This window comes from Lissotriton helveticus, chromosome 5_1, assembly GCF_964261635.1.
Source record: "Lissotriton helveticus chromosome 5_1, aLisHel1.1, whole genome shotgun sequence".
NCBI lineage: Eukaryota > Metazoa > Chordata > Amphibia > Caudata > Salamandridae > Lissotriton > Lissotriton helveticus.
The window spans coordinates 1,882,677,740-1,882,693,651 of record NC_136065.1 but is presented as its reverse complement, the minus strand read 5'-3'; the positions used below and the strand labels follow the sequence as shown (position 1 = coordinate 1,882,693,651).

The 15,912-nt window shown below is 45.1% G+C and overlaps 1 protein-coding gene across 1 annotated transcript in view; it reads left to right on the top strand.

The window, feature by feature from the left end:
* Nucleotides 1-15,912, top strand: part of RAMP2 (receptor activity modifying protein 2) — a 320,754-nt gene that overhangs the window by 153,016 nt on the left and 151,826 nt on the right. The window lies entirely within an intron of this gene.

Genomic DNA, 15,912 nt, shown 5'->3' with positions numbered 1-15,912 from the left:
AGAGGGGGTGTATGAAAGGTTTTATTAGGGTGTGAGGAGGTGCATCAGATGATCACGTGGATGATGTCATCAGTGATGTCATTTGAGATGTCATCAGTAATGTTATCAGTGATGTCACACAGCATGTCATGAGTGATGTAATATGTAATGTCATCAGCAGTGCATTGCGGGGCATGAGTTATAGTTAGCTCTACTAACTATAACAGCCCAATTTCTCTGGTTGTATACGAGTGAAATCTCCAACTTTTCAGTGAATTTCTAAGGTTTTTTAAATGCTAATTTCTAAATATAAAACAACAATAGGAGAGGCAGGGAGATTAAGGAACTCTCTCTTAGTCCCCGGTTTAGTACGTATAAACTAGAAAAGAGAGGTTATATGAGTCTCAAAAAGCCACAGAGACGGAGCGATGCCACTGGGGAATCACACACCCACTTTGGGTGGTTAAGAAAGCCCTCACAGACCGACCTAGTCAGTGTCATGCTTCATCATCGGGCCCCACCAAAGAGGCCGAGTGCCTCTTCGGTGTGCTACGACGCCAGAAGACTGCGGAGCTGGTTGTGTGAAAAGGGCGTGCAGTGAGGTATAAAATTAAAAGTGCCTAAAGCGTATCTGCAAAAATTATTTTAATGAGTGATCCCTGAGACACGGATAAAAGGAGTTATGTGTCTGAATATGTTGCCAAAGGTAATGGATTGGTTAATTCAGAGTTAGAGTTTTAGTCAGTCAACATGTTTCTGCCTTTACAATGGTTTAAGTTTACCTAGGCATTCGTCAGGACTAGTTTAAACCCCGGCGGTATGGACTCTCTAATTGTCCTCCCTAACCTGGGGACGTGAAAGTGAAAAATCAAAAAAGTGATAAAAGTGCATAAAAAGGGGGAAGAGCAATTCGCTCATTCCAATAAATACTCCAAGTTAGGGAGTGTATATGCACCTGTAAATACAATAACACAGACAAACACAAAAGAGACAAACATACAATTAATTATTTGTATAGGTCATAGCGTTTGTCCAAGGTGCTCCATAGTTGTGGCATAGGTAGTGTTCCCATATAAACACTAAAGTTAACACCATCTAGATAGCCCTATAGGGATGATACCACTAACTCTGGGTTGGTGACGTGGAAAAATTGTGCCTATAACACACAGTGTGACTAAAAGGGGTTAAAAACACGATAAAAACACTCCATAGGAGGGATCAATGGACCAAAGGTCTGTGACCCCACCGCGTAAGTCAAGGATTTCATAAACATCTCACTTTATAGTATGGCGCTAATTGCACCATGGGTCCCGGGAGGGGGGTTGGAGCGTACCTGGCACATCCTGAAAATAGAAAGTGAAGGCTTTCAATACATGAGATCAGGTTTTACTTAGCTTGATCGCGTCGATGTAGACACTGCAAGGAGGTTCAGCACTCACGCCCTCAACGCTCTCAGCCCGCTTCTGCAACCTAGCATACCCTCAGGACCGGACCCCGACGATGGGGAGCGGGGCCGGTAACTGAGTTAAAAAGCGTTTGCTCGGTGTGTGCCGCTCTTCCGGGTGGGCGTGCCCAACACCGGAGAGAGGCTTGAGACGCGCCGGCCCTGGTGGAATGGGCGTGGCGTACCTCTAAACGAGGCTTGGTTTCGGGAAGTGTATGTTGCCATAGCAGTGCTACTGCTACGGTGTTAGTCCATGAAACTTTATTGGCTACCTCCGCAGAACATCGTGCAATGCAAACGGAGGAGAAGGTATGCGGTATGGAAAGCGACAGAATCAGTATGGAAGTTTCTGTGCCACCACATAAACGTTTATATAGTTATGAATACCTTCATTCAGTGATCGATAGGCAAAAAATGGCCAGATTACATATATCGCTGCAGCAAGTGGCCAGATTACACAAATACCTGCAGCAAGTGGCAGATATATCATTTAGGCAGACAATCAGACTGTATGGGCATAGGTGTATAATTAAACGTTATGTAATCATGAGTACCTTGACGCAGTGAGCGCTAGGCAAACAGTAGCCAGAATACATAAATGCCTGCAGTAAGTGCAATTTGATCATTTTTCTGCTGGGAGCGATCAGGCAAGCAGTAAGACTCTGTGGGCATAGGAATGCAGTCAGAGTTGCAGGGGTCCTTATAACACATAGACAGGATGCACACTAACATAGTGGGAATGAACCTCTTAAAGTGATACTATTCCACTGGGAAATATTGTTTTTACACTAAATGAACAGTTCAGCGAAAGCAAGCCACAGGAGAAAAGGTAACTGGGGGTGACAGTTGGTTTTTACGTGTGTCATGAACCACCATTGTTACCCCAGGACAGTATTCCACGGGATGTCATCGTTTAACCCCGCGGTGTTGGTACCTAGACGGTACACCCAGCGCTGCTCTTTTTCAAAAAGCCTCCTGGAGATGTTAGTGGTACCAGTGACTGATTCTATGATTGTCCATTTCATGTCATTGGTGGTGTGATTGCAGTCCAGAAAGTGACGACTCAGTTTCGTCGTTGCTTTTTTGCACCGGATATTGCTACGGTGCTCACAAATACGCTGTTTCACCTTGCGTGTGGTCATACCAACATATCGTAAGGCGCAAGGGCATGTGATTTGGTACACCACATTCGTCGAGTTACAGTTTGTGTGTGCAACCTGGGTCCAGATTTTACCTTGCTCCAGCGAGAGTGTTTTTGAGGCCTCCGTTAGGTGACACACGCTGCAATCCGAACACGGGTAGTGCCCCGTTACTTTAGGTAAGCCCCATGCCGCCGTTACTGTTGGGATTTCAGGTGGAGTCTTTTCTTTCGGCCGAGTATGAACTAAGGCATCCTTCAGACTACGGCCCTTTTTGAAAGAGAAAAGAGGCTTTTCCCAATCCTCTTTAGAGGATTTAATTATGTTCCAGTGTTTATTTATTGTCTTCTTCATGTAGTTAGACAGGCTATTGAAAGTAGTAACACAGGTGAGTGGGATTGTTGCTTGGCTCTTGGTTTTTTCTTCCAATAAAGCCTCTCTCGGCTGGTTTCTTGCTCTCTTGAAACCTTTGTTAAGGGTTGATGTCGGGTAGCCTCTCTCTCTCAGTTTCACAGTCAGATCAGAGGAATGTTTTTTGAAGTCCGTAAGAGTACTGCAATTTTTTCTCAGTCTGAGATATTGCCCATAAGGAAGATTTTCCTTAAGGGGGCGTGGATGAAAGCTGCTGAACTCTAGTAAATTGTTCTTGGCTGTTGGTTTATGGTGAGTCTTTGTACTCAAACACGTGCCAGACACAGAGAGATTTCTTAACCACCCAAAGTGGGTGTGTGATTCCCCAGTTGCATCGCTCCGTCTCTGTGGCTTTTTGAGACTAATTTCTAAATATAACATCCCTAAAATCTATGGTTTTTTCAGTGAATTTTAAAGGTTTTTTAAATGCTAATTTCTAACTATAACGTCCCTGAAACCTATGGTTTTTTCAGTGAATTTCTAAGGTTTTTAAAATGCTAATTTCTAACTATAACATACCAGTCGCGTTTCCAGAGTGGTGGAGAAAGGTGAGCGTGGCCTCCGAACACCTCTTAGCAATCCTACTGTGTGGGATTCACTGGAGGTAACAGGAGTAGTATTTAGCCCCCAATGTCAACCTTGGGGGCCAATTACCCCTTTTATTACCTTCAGTAAGCCCCACAAAGCAGGATTGCTAACTTGTTATAGCAGGTCCCACCCCCTCCCTGCACCACTGAGCAAACGAGCCCCCTAGCACGTTGTAAGTTGGGGGATTAAGTCCACTTGAATCCTGAGGGTCCCTGGGGGCCAACCAGCCCACCAGGTACCTCCAGTAAGGGCCACAGAGCTGCGTTGCATAGAGGTGGTCTGAGGCCATGCCCCTTTTTACACCTCTCTGCAACGCAGTACTGTGGCGCTTACTGATGTTACCTGGTGGGCTAGTTGGACCCCAGGGACCTTCAAGATTCAAGGGGACTTAATCACTCAACTTACAACTTGCCAGAAGGCCCGTTTGCACAGTGGTTAAGGGAGGGGGCAGGCCTGATGCCACAGGGCACATTTGCACACTTTTCACATCAGGCCCCGCCCCCTCCCTTCACTACTTTGAAAACGCTCACCGTCTCACGTTTTAAGTTGGGGGATTAAGTCCCCTTGAATCCTGAGGGTCCCTGTGGTCCAACTAGCCCACCAGGTACCTCCAGTAAGCGCCACAGAGCTGCGTTGCAGAGAGTTTATGCTATGTTATGTTAAAATTTCTAATGGAGCACACCACACATACTGTGGTATATAAATAAATAATACCGGATCTATTTTTGAATGAATGGATGAATAACAGATAGCTCAATAAAATAAGAGTCAAGATTCGAGGTAGTAGGAGTTTCTGCAGGTTTATTACAGCATAAGGACAGGATCAGGACAACCTGCATGGAACAGAGGTGACAGGGCCCAGCAGGACAACTGGGGCCCAGCAGCTGCCGGGGCTTGATCTGGGATGAGCGCGCTAACTTTTAATAACAATACATTGACTTATATACATAGCGCAAACACATAGCATTACATTGTAGTAGGCGTAACAGTGGGTGGAGCAGAAGGCGTGACGCGTAGCAGTCGCGAAAGATAACAGTAAAAAGAGGTGTAACTGGGAGTATACATAGACATGTGATGCAAACGTAACAGAATATGTCATGAAATGGGCGGAAACATAGGAGGGGGCTACCTAAGGAGCCGGGACCTCTAACCTAATGGTGCGCGAAAACTGGCAATGACGTATTACTAGGAGAAGCTGGGGGCTACGAACTCTGTGCTAGGAGCAGAGACTAAAGTCTGGAGGGTCGGAGCGACATGTACCTAAACCCTATCTGGTATCTGGTGTTTAGGGAACATGTGGATATAAACTAGAAGTCATGAGGGGAAAAGCTAACTTGATTCTAAGACTGGACCATGCATTATTCTACATGTAGTGCGTGATGAGGAATATTAAATGACCATTAATACAGTATTTCTCTAACGTGGAGACGAGAAGGCTAGACAATGACGGAAACTATTGATGCAGTTCAGTAGCTTAGGAATGCAAAGAAGGAGGACTGAACTGATAACTGGAACTATAACATACTTTTGGCAGACTCAGAGGCAGAGCCGGGCTGCACCGGGCACTGCGAGGCAGGGAGTAAGTGAAGGGTCGAGGATACAGGTGGGGGCTGTATCGCTCCTCAGCGAGGCTTTCAGGAGACAGGAGCTGAATCTGATGTCCGGGCCCTTTTGAGGCCTGGAAACGGGGACTTTACAATGGAATAACGTGCACACTGGGAAACGTGGCAACATAACTTTACATAGGCCTGATATTCGTAGTATTCACGAGGACTGGAAAATGACATACCAGAGGTGGACACAACTGTAATTGCGTCATTAATCGGACATGGGGAATAACATATGCATATTGGTCATGCACACATAACATATGATGGATGAGGCGTAGGGACACAGAACATGGCAAAATTTACTTTTCCACATTCCCTCCTTGTCACTACGTTTCCATCAGGAAACATCAATTTTCATGATACCATCTATCATTTCATACAGTACCATTTGCTCGTCTCGAATTGTCTTGGAACGGGATTTAGAACGGGGCTTGGGACTAGGAATACAAGAGGTAGCGCACATGCTGCAAATCGCAGGGCCACATTGTATACAGAGGCAGCAGCTAAATATGATCGCTACTGCAATACCTAAAAAGGACAGGACTTTCCATCCCCAGGCGGAAATTATATTCCAGAACCAACCGGACCATGTCCAGGTGCCTGGATCTTGGTGTAACAGATGGGCAATTTTATGGAGTCTGGTTATAGCTGAATAAACAGATGGCGCGTTATTTGGAATGAAAATGCAGCAACTAGATCCGATGACTCTACAGGCCCCGCCCCTATCGGCCAGTATGACGTCAAGGACGAGACGATTTTGCAAAACGACAAATCTCATAGCAGATTGTTCTTCGGTTAAGTTACCTAGAGCAGAGGCAGTCTCATTTACTACAGCTTCAAGGGTTCTTGTTAACCTACGGATCAGTTTACTATTCTGGACAGGTCCTACAAAGAAGAAGAAACCTTTATTGAAATCTGTATACTGTTCTAGAGTAGTTTCAGTATAATCGACAATTGGGGACTCCCTTCTATGTCTAACGTGTACTAGATGTGTGTTTCTGTGATAATCAGATGGGGCTAGGAAAACAGGTGGTAGTAGGAAAGCAATGTAACAGGTTCCCTCCCAATCGAGGGGCAGACGGACATATGCAGTTTGACCACAAATAAAATAAGAATGACGTGAAGCTTTGAAAACAGATTTCCCACTGTCACTATACTGGATAACAGTAGTACATTCACTATGTCCTACATGTATGGAACCATAACTACGGACACATAATTCGCCTTTGACAGGTAGTACTGAAATAGCAGGTAAGTCTGGAGTAGTATCAGACTGAACATTCAGGACCATGAAATTCGACGAATAATTACCTAAATTATATACTTCATTTTCTAGATCTAAACCTGTTCTGTGGGGGAGACCTTGCTTGTCTGGGAAACATGTACTGTTAAGAAAAGACATATCTGTTGAGGATGACGTTAACGTGGACCATGCTCCACATGAACCATTATGTGAGAATGGATAAGGAAAGAGTGGTAGAACTCCCTTCGGTGTCTGGAAAGGGGGGAGTCGACCACACACCCAACAATTAGTGGCATTGCTGGTCTGGTGTGAGTAATGTAACATACGGATAAATGTGTTGTTGCGCATAGCGAGGCGGTAAGAATATTCGTGAGGAGGCAGATCACTAAATGTGTGCTCTACTGTAGCATTAGCAGACATATTTACATGAAGAACTGGAAAATACAGATAGAATGCATAGCTGGTGCAGGAAATCATAATGCTGATGAATAATATGAAACTCAGAAAAACGATACATTGAATTGAGTTATTACTGACTCTCTCACTATGGGGGTCTATTTTATACATGTCAGAAACAGTCTAACCGTTTCACCTAGGGGAGGACTTATACAATCAAACTGACTGACTTATTTTACTAGACCTGAGCTTTAACTTATACTCCTGCTGCGGAGTTTTCTCTAACAAGGGAGGGGTTGTAATAATGTCTTGTGCGGGACAGTCCTTAAGAGCAATATTCTGGCAGTTTTTAAAATCCTGGGAATCCTGGGAAATGTTCTTAGAAACCGGTTTCAATCCTTTAAAAAGTTTAACATGAGAAAGGTGGATCCACCCCTTCCTGCCTTCCAACTTGACGGCAGTACGGGTGGTCAAGAGGACCTGACGTGGCTCCTTCCAACGTGGTTCCAGCGGACTTGATCTGTCAAAATTTCTGATCATCACCAAGGAGCCTGGAACGATCTCGTGCGGTGCCACCTCGGTATTGTCTGGAAATGCGGCGGCAACCTGTGAACGACATGAGTTGAGGGCAGACATCAAGGAAGCTAGGTAATCTGTCAGCATATTACATGAAACATCGGTAATACTTTGGGGTCTAGGAGTACCCCACATGTTAGGGGGGCGGCCGAATACGACCTCATACGGGGACAGACCTGATCTGGAATGTGCGACCATGCGCATATAAAACAAAGCGACTGGCAGAGCTACTAGCCAGTCCACACCTTTTTCTTTACAAACTTTTGCAATACGGATTTTCAGGGTCTGATTATGTCTCTCTACGAGACCGGCTGCTTCAGGATGGCGTACACAATGGAACTTCCACTGGTACCCTAACAAAAGGGAAACGTGCTTCATCAGTTCAGATGAGAATGGTTGGCCGTTATCAGAATATACGACTCTAGGGAGTCCGTATCTAGGGAAAAACTCACGAACCAACTGCTTGGCAGTGGTCGCGGCTGTGTAATCTGGGACTGGATATGCTTCTGTCCACCTGGACAAAGCGCATACAACTACAAGGACATACTTGAAACCTCGACATCGCTCCATTTGAATATAATCCATCTGGAGGACCTCAAAAGGGTGGTCAGGGGGCTGGAAACCACCTTGTTCCACCGGGACACTTTTACCTGGATTAAACTGACAACATATCATACAGGTACGGACTTTCTGCTTGGCTGCAGCTCGTAAATGCTTGTTGAACCAAATGTTCTGGATACTGTCTAACATAGCTTTTTCTCCTAAATGTGCTGGACTATGTGCGGTATTGATAATGACTTGAACCATAGAGTCGGGGAGAAACCATGTGGCTCTACCCTTTGTTAACCATCCTTGATCTGTCTGGACCCCTCCTTGTTCAGACCATTTCTTGATTTCATCGGGGGTAGCATGTAACTGTATATCTATGACGTCTTGTGTAGGGTCCTTAACTGTCATACATGTAGTCGGATCTGGAGTATGTGTCTGATTAACTGGAATGTCTGGAGTCTGTGCTGTAAGCTTGGCTGTGCGGTCTGCTAGATCATTACCTTGAGAAATAATGTCAGTAACTTTCGTATGTGCTTTGCACTTCATGATAGCAATAGATGTCGGTAAATGTATGGCATCTATCAGGGCTTGAATAAGGAGACCATGCTGAATCTTGGTTCCATGAGAAGTCATGAAACCTCTCTCCTGCCAGAGCACTCCGAAGTCGTGTACAACTCCGAATGCGTAACGTGAATCTGTGTAAACATTAACTTTCAGGTTCTTGGCGTGTATACAGGCTTGTGTCAGAGCGACTAGCTCTGCTGCTTGAGCAGACAGGGTGTCAATATGGTGTGTTTCAATAACTTCAGTGTCAGTAGTCACTGCATACGCGGCGACTAGTTCTCCTGTACTAGTTCTCATACATGAACCATCCACATAAAGTGTCAGGTCAGGATCTGGTAACGGAATGTCTGTCAGGTCTTGTCTTGGCTTAGTCGTAATGTTAACTACTTCCACACAATCATGTGTGTCTGGATTTAAACTAACTGATGGTAACAGTGTAGCAGGATTCAGGACGTTGCAGCGTCTAATTTCTATGTGTGGCTGGAACAGTGTCAATTCATAACCTGTTAAACGTGCAATTGTCAAGTGCTGTGTTTGTGTTCGGTTTAAAAGAACTTCCACGGAATGTGGAACTTGTACGGTCAGGGAATGCCCTAAAACTATGGAATCACTTTGTCTGATAGCTAGTGCTGTGGCTGCAACTGACTTGAGGCACGCAGGCAACGCCTGGGCGACTGGATCTAATGTGCTCGAAAAATAAGCACAGGGCTTGTATTGTCCTGCTTGATCTTGTGTGAGAACAGATAATGCTGTACCTTCGCGTTCAGTAACGAAAAGTGTAAAAGGCTTACTGTAGTTCGGTGTGGCTAGAACTGGAGCTTGACATAGGGCTTTCTTTAACTCATTGAAACTAAGTGTATGTTCAGATGTCCAAGGGAGGACAGTCGATACGGCTGCCTCCTGTGTCGTTAACTGTATCAGTGGCTTGGCTAGAAATGCATACTGAGGAATCCATTGTCTACAATAAGAAGTAAGGCCGATAAAGGCACGTACCTCCTTCTGGGTTCTGGGCTGGGGAAGACTCGCTATTAACTGGATACGGTCTGGTGTCAACTGCCTACCCCTCTTGGACAGCAAGTGTCCTAAGTAAACCACTTGCTGGACACAGAATTGAAGCTTCGAAGGTGACACCTTGTGCCCCATCTCGGCAAGGAAATACAAAACTGTAAGTGATGCTCGCTCGCAGGCATGTTCAGAACGGGCTGTGATCAGGAGATCATCGACATACTGGAGCAGGGCAGTGTCAGTTGGCATGTGAATATTGTCTAGTTGTCTCTTGAGTGCTTGACTGTAAATACTAGGACTTTCTGTGAAACCTTGAGGAGCGCGTGTGAACATATAGCTCCTTCCGTTTAAACAAAATCCGAAAAGAAACTGGCTGTCCGGATGAATGGGAACACTAAAAAATGCATTCTTGAGGTCTATGACAGTGAAAAACGTGGCTTCGGAATCAATGGCTGTTAATAGGGAAGAGATGTCTGGGACAACTGGGTACTGAGGAATAATACATTTGTTAAGCTCTCGTAAATCAATCACTAATCGATATACTGGGGGTGCATTTGGATCAGTACGTTTCATGACTGGAATGATCGGAGAATTGCATACATTGGAGTCAGTTTCTACAACTACTCCTTGAGCCATGAGCTCGTCAATAATTTTGGATAAGGCTGCTACAGCCTCAGGTGGCAATCTGTACTGTCTGATTCGTGGTAGCACTACACCTGGCTTGAGAGTCACACGATGGGGTGTGATTTGCATGTAACCTACATCAGTTGGACCTTGCGCCCATAAATGCTGCGGAACATTAGACAATCTGGAATCAAAATCTCGTAATACATAGTGACCCTTGAAGTCACGTAGGAACAGACGTATTCCCTCTGGGGAACAGCAAATAACTGCACCTAATTCTTTCAGTGTCTTAATGCCTAATAGGTTTTCTGGACATGACTTAGTAAGTAACAGATCAGTAGTGCGGGACAATGGACCTACTTCTAGAGTGACTGGCTTTGATATCTCATTTATAATGGGTTTTCCTGAAAATCCAAGGGAAACATTTCTTGAGCCTGAGAGCGGAGCCCCTGGAACTTCGGCGTGACTAATTGTGGTCCTACTTGCCCCTGTATCGATCAAAAACTTTCTGTCTTTCCCTAATACTTGACTGTGAACATAGGGACCTTCTTGATCTACAGGAATCTCGATGAGAGGCAAGCCTACCTCCCTCTCTAGGCTGTTTCATGAATATGGCTGGTACTCTGGATACTCTGTCTGAGCATACTGGTACATCTGCGATGTAACGTGCTGTGTTGCAGCAATAGGCTGCGGTACTGTAACTGTCTGTGGTGCATTCTGTGGCTGAGGAATCTGTGAAACTTGTTCTTGTCTAGGCGGACGTGGTCTTTCTTTAGTCTTACCAGTAGCTATGTTATGTTTCAGAACTGCACACTCGTTTATAAAATGACCTGGCTGTTTACAATAATTGCAGTTCCCTTTAACGGGAGCTGCAGGATGACTGGCTTGATTCGGACCCCTCTTCTGACTGTCTTGAGGAACAGATTGTGCAACTAGCACTTTCATTTTCGTATCTTTCATACGTTTTCTCTCGTGTTCTTGCTCTTCCCTAATTCTATTCTGGTGATACTGAAGCATCTGGAGCATCTGGGACGGAGTATTTGCTTGCCAGGTGCTTTCGACTTTCAAAACTCGATTTTTAATTTGTGGACTTGAATTCTCGACTAATTTGGTAACGAAAAGATGAGGGTATGACTCACTACTTGTCTTGAGACCACTGTTGATACTGAAACATTTTTCAAATCTAGAATAAAAATCACTAATATGTTCATCTTGTTTCTGTTTACAGGCTGAGATTGCATCCCAGTCTTCTTTTCTCGTTGTCAATAATCTGGGTAAAACTTGAATCAATAATTCTGGTAATTCTTTACATTTATCTCCAAGACCGGTACCTGGTACTCGTGCCTTGTCTTCAGCTTCTAGAGCTGCCCAATCGATCTTTTTCTCTCCCACCTCCCATTCCTTTTCCTTTAACTTTTCATACACTCCTGCGGGTAACAGGACCTTTAACATTTTAATGATATCTGGGTAAGTATATTCTCCCATACGGAGCATGTCTTTTAATTCTCTATGGAACCCTGCTGGATCTTTTTCATGACAGGGAATTAATTTCTTCATTTCAAGAAGTTCCATCTTTGAAATCGGAGTGTATACAAACACTCGTTGCATTACGCCACCCGCCCCTTGGACTGGGTGGACTTCTCGTAACGGATTCTGTCTGTCTATGTAGAATGATTTACTTTCTGGGGGTGAGACATGAACAAAATGCGGGTTCAGGAACGTTCTATATTTGTGGCGCTGTTCTAGAATGACACTAATTAAATCGGTACCTAGACCTCTCCATTTATACTGGAGTAACTCGTTCAGGATATCGTGTAACGGGCCTGGATCAGAATGTTGACCCTCATACAGAGTAATGAGGTACTGGATCATATACATACCCACCAGTCGTTGCTCGGCTGGGGGCAATTTCAGAAACATTTGTGCCACTATTTCGTCTGGAAAAGTGGTAGAATCAGTAATCCATCGGACTGCTGATCGGACTAGTTCTTGTTCATGCATAGTACCGACTCGTGATTTCAGAATGTGATCGGTAGCTTGAAATACTTGTTCTAGAGAACCTAGTTCTGGTGCTGGATGATGAAAAACAGACTTGTGTTCTAGACGTAAATGACGATCTGGAAATCTAGATTTTCCTACATACGCTATTCTGGCGGAATTCTCGTCTTCCTCTTCAGGATCAGAGATACTTTCTTTCTCGCTTACTTGTGCTGCTTTACGCTGTTCGTGTAACCTTATTATTTCTTTACGAATTTTCTTGTACATACTCTCCATAGCACCGACGGTCTTGTGCTTACCCTCGGCTATATTATCACTCCACCTTGTCAGGATTCTCATTTCGGCGGAATCTTTAGACGGATAATCTTGTTCTCTTATTAGACAATTGATCAGGAACTTTAATATCATGAGCTGAATCTCGGCTTTCCTTTGAGACATAATCTCGCCAATACTCTCTGGATCATCTCCTGTACGGATGAAACGATATATTCTGTCTAGATCTTCTTTCATATTCGGCAAGGTGACTAGATACTCGGTCACTCTCCTCACACGTAAGGAATATAAAACCATATTATATTCGCCTGGAACTGGATCATAGACACATTCGTTAAGGGTTTGCCTGATTTCTGTAACAGACTGATGTTTGGGCGTGCGCTGTAACGCTTGAGCATGTAATTCGAGTAATGTTAAACGCTTGTGTGGCGGCGGGGTTTGAGGAGGACCTCCTCCTGCGGCCCCTAGACTAGAATCGTCGACTGACATTCTTCGTCCTGGCAGGGTCGGTAATTGTAACGTGGGCTGGACTTGTATGGCGGGCTGACCCGGGGGAGCTGTTAAGGGTACCCCGGTGTCTGAAGGAGCAGGAAGTGCCTGATTTACAGGTACTGGCGGAGCGCGAACAGGATTTGCATATTCGGGGACTGTATCGTCCAGATAGGACGAAATAAAAATATCAGCTGCGGTCGGTTTGTGACGTAGCTTGGTCGGAACTAATGGTGGCGGGAAATTACTAGATGCCTCTGGGGTCGCTTTTGGCACACCTTCGGCAAGAAGAGGATACATACCCTTAATGAGGGCATGCCTCTGTCTGTCTGACTGTTCGGCTTTGACTTGTTCACCTATCTCGATTAATTCTCTTTCTTGGGCTCGTTCCTGGGATTCTCTACTTAACTCCGACTTTCTGACTTCCTTTTCGGTTCTTCTATGCGCTTCTTTACGCCATAACTCGATGGCATCTTTCTGTGACTGTCTGGCTTTCTTTTTCCATAATGCTTCTTCTACTCGCATGATACATTCGGCATCCCATGTACCCGATACGGGCCATCTATACTTTTCTTCTAACTGTTTGGTATACTCTACCCATAAATCTAGATACAATATGGCGCTTATGCCATGTTTCTGATACATAAAATGACCTGGACTGTCCCTAGGCGGAACAGGAACTGCTTCTTCTAATAAACCCTTTCTAGTTTTTAACTGACGTAACTTGGAAAATATAGGCATGACTGAACTGTAATCTGGACACAATACAATATACAATGAAAACACGAAATCACGTCGCACTCATACCACAACATTAAAATACATGAAGAACATTGTAAATAACAGTTCGGACAGAATATTACCTGGAATACTGAAAACAGAAATACAAGAATTTTCTCGAGAACGGAACAGACTAGAATTACTGGATGCACTGCTGTAACAGTACGGAACATACCGGTCCCATGAAAGGGACGCATCAAGACCCGTATCCACCTAGGTGAACACTTCGTTTGTGAGTCTGGGCACCACCAACCCACGGACCAGGAGTCAATTTAGATTGGTCCTGTCTAGATACTACCCCAGCAATGGTACTCACCGGGCAGCACGGAACGGAAGGCCTCGGACTGGACTGGATGACGGACGACGAACTTCGGACTTCAGTTACGGGTGGGCCTCCGGATACCTCGGACCTTGGACTCTCGGCTTGGGCTCTGGTCGGGACTCGCCGCGTTCCTCCACCGTCTCGTTCGGATGCTGGACCGCCTCCTCCGTCTCCTCCGTGGGCCTGAGGGATACTTGGAGCAGAAATATCTGCCAGTGCACGGTATGGTTCCGTCACGACTGCAGAGGGTCAGGGGGTCGGCGTGGCTTCACCGACGCGTGGGGAAAGGGCAAGTCCCTGTTCGGGCGCCATTATGTGGTATATAAATAAATAATACCGGATCTATTTTTGAATGAATGGATGAATAACAGATAGCTCAATAAAATAAGAGTCAAGATTCGAGGTAGTAGGAGTTTCTGCAGGTTTATTACAGCATAAGGACAGGATCAGGACAACCTGCATGGAACAGAGGTGACAGGGCCCAGCAGGACAACTGGGGCCCAGCAGCTGCCGGGGCTTGATCTGGGATGAGCGCGCTAACTTTTAATAACAATACATTGACTTATATACATAGCGCAAACACATAGCATTACATTGTAGTAGGCGTAACAGTGGGTGGAGCAGAAGGCGTGACGCGTAGCAGTCGCGAAAGATAACAGTAAAAAGAGGTGTAACTGGGAGTATACATAGACATGTGATGCAAACGTAACAGAATATGTCATGAAATGGGCGGAAACATAGGAGGGGGCTACCTAAGGAGCCGGGACCTCTAACCTAATGGTGCGCGAAAACTGGCAATGACGTATTACTAGGAGAAGCTGGGGGCTACGAACTCTGTGCTAGGAGCAGAGACTAAAGTCTGGAGGGTCGGAGCGACATGTACCTAAACCCTATCTGGTATCTGGTGTTTAGGGAACATGTGGATATAAACTAGAAGTCATGAGGGGAAAAGCTAACTTGATTCTAAGACTGGACCATGCATTATTCTACATGTAGTGCGTGATGAGGAATATTAAATGACCATTAATACAGTATTTCTCTAACGTGGAGACGAGAAGGCTAGACAATGACGGAAACTATTGATGCAGTTCAGTAGCTTAGGAATGCAAAGAAGGAGGACTGAACTGATAACTGGAACTATAACATACTTTTGGCAGACTCAGAGGCAGAGCCGGGCTGCACCGGGCACTGCGAGGCAGGGAGTAAGTGAAGGGTCGAGGATACAGGTGGGGGCTGTATCGCTCCTCAGCGAGGCTTTCAGGAGACAGGAGCTGAATCTGATGTCCGGGCCCTTTTGAGGCCTGGAAACGGGGACTTTACAATGGAATAACGTGCACACTGGGAAACGTGGCAACATAACTTTACATAGGCCTGATATTCGTAGTATTCACGAGGACTGGAAAATGACATACCAGAGGTGGACACAACTGTAATTGCGTCATTAATCGGACATGGGGAATAACATATGCATATTGGTCATGCACACATAACATATGATGGATGAGGCGTAGGGACACAGAACATGGCAAAATTTACTTTTCCACAATACACCGAATAGTTTCTTGGCGCTGACCTAGGATATTGCCGTAGCCCCATGTGTTTGATCATCTGCTGGGTGCTAGCCTTCTGAATCTAGAGAATTCAGTGCAGGTTCTGATGTCCAAGGGAAGAGTATTCCAGAATTTGGGTGCCAGCACTGCTAACCTACATCCATCTAGTTGTTTCCGTTTGTAGGAAGGAATAGTTAGGAGGTTCTTATGAGCGGAGCGCAAGCTCTGGGAAGGTATGTATTTTTGAACGTTATGAATGTTGGGCTAGCACCATGCAGGGACTTAAAAATGAGGCAGCCAACCTTAAATGCGCATCTTTGTGGGCTAGGAAGCCAATGTAATTTTTCCATAATGGGGGAGACATGTTCCGGC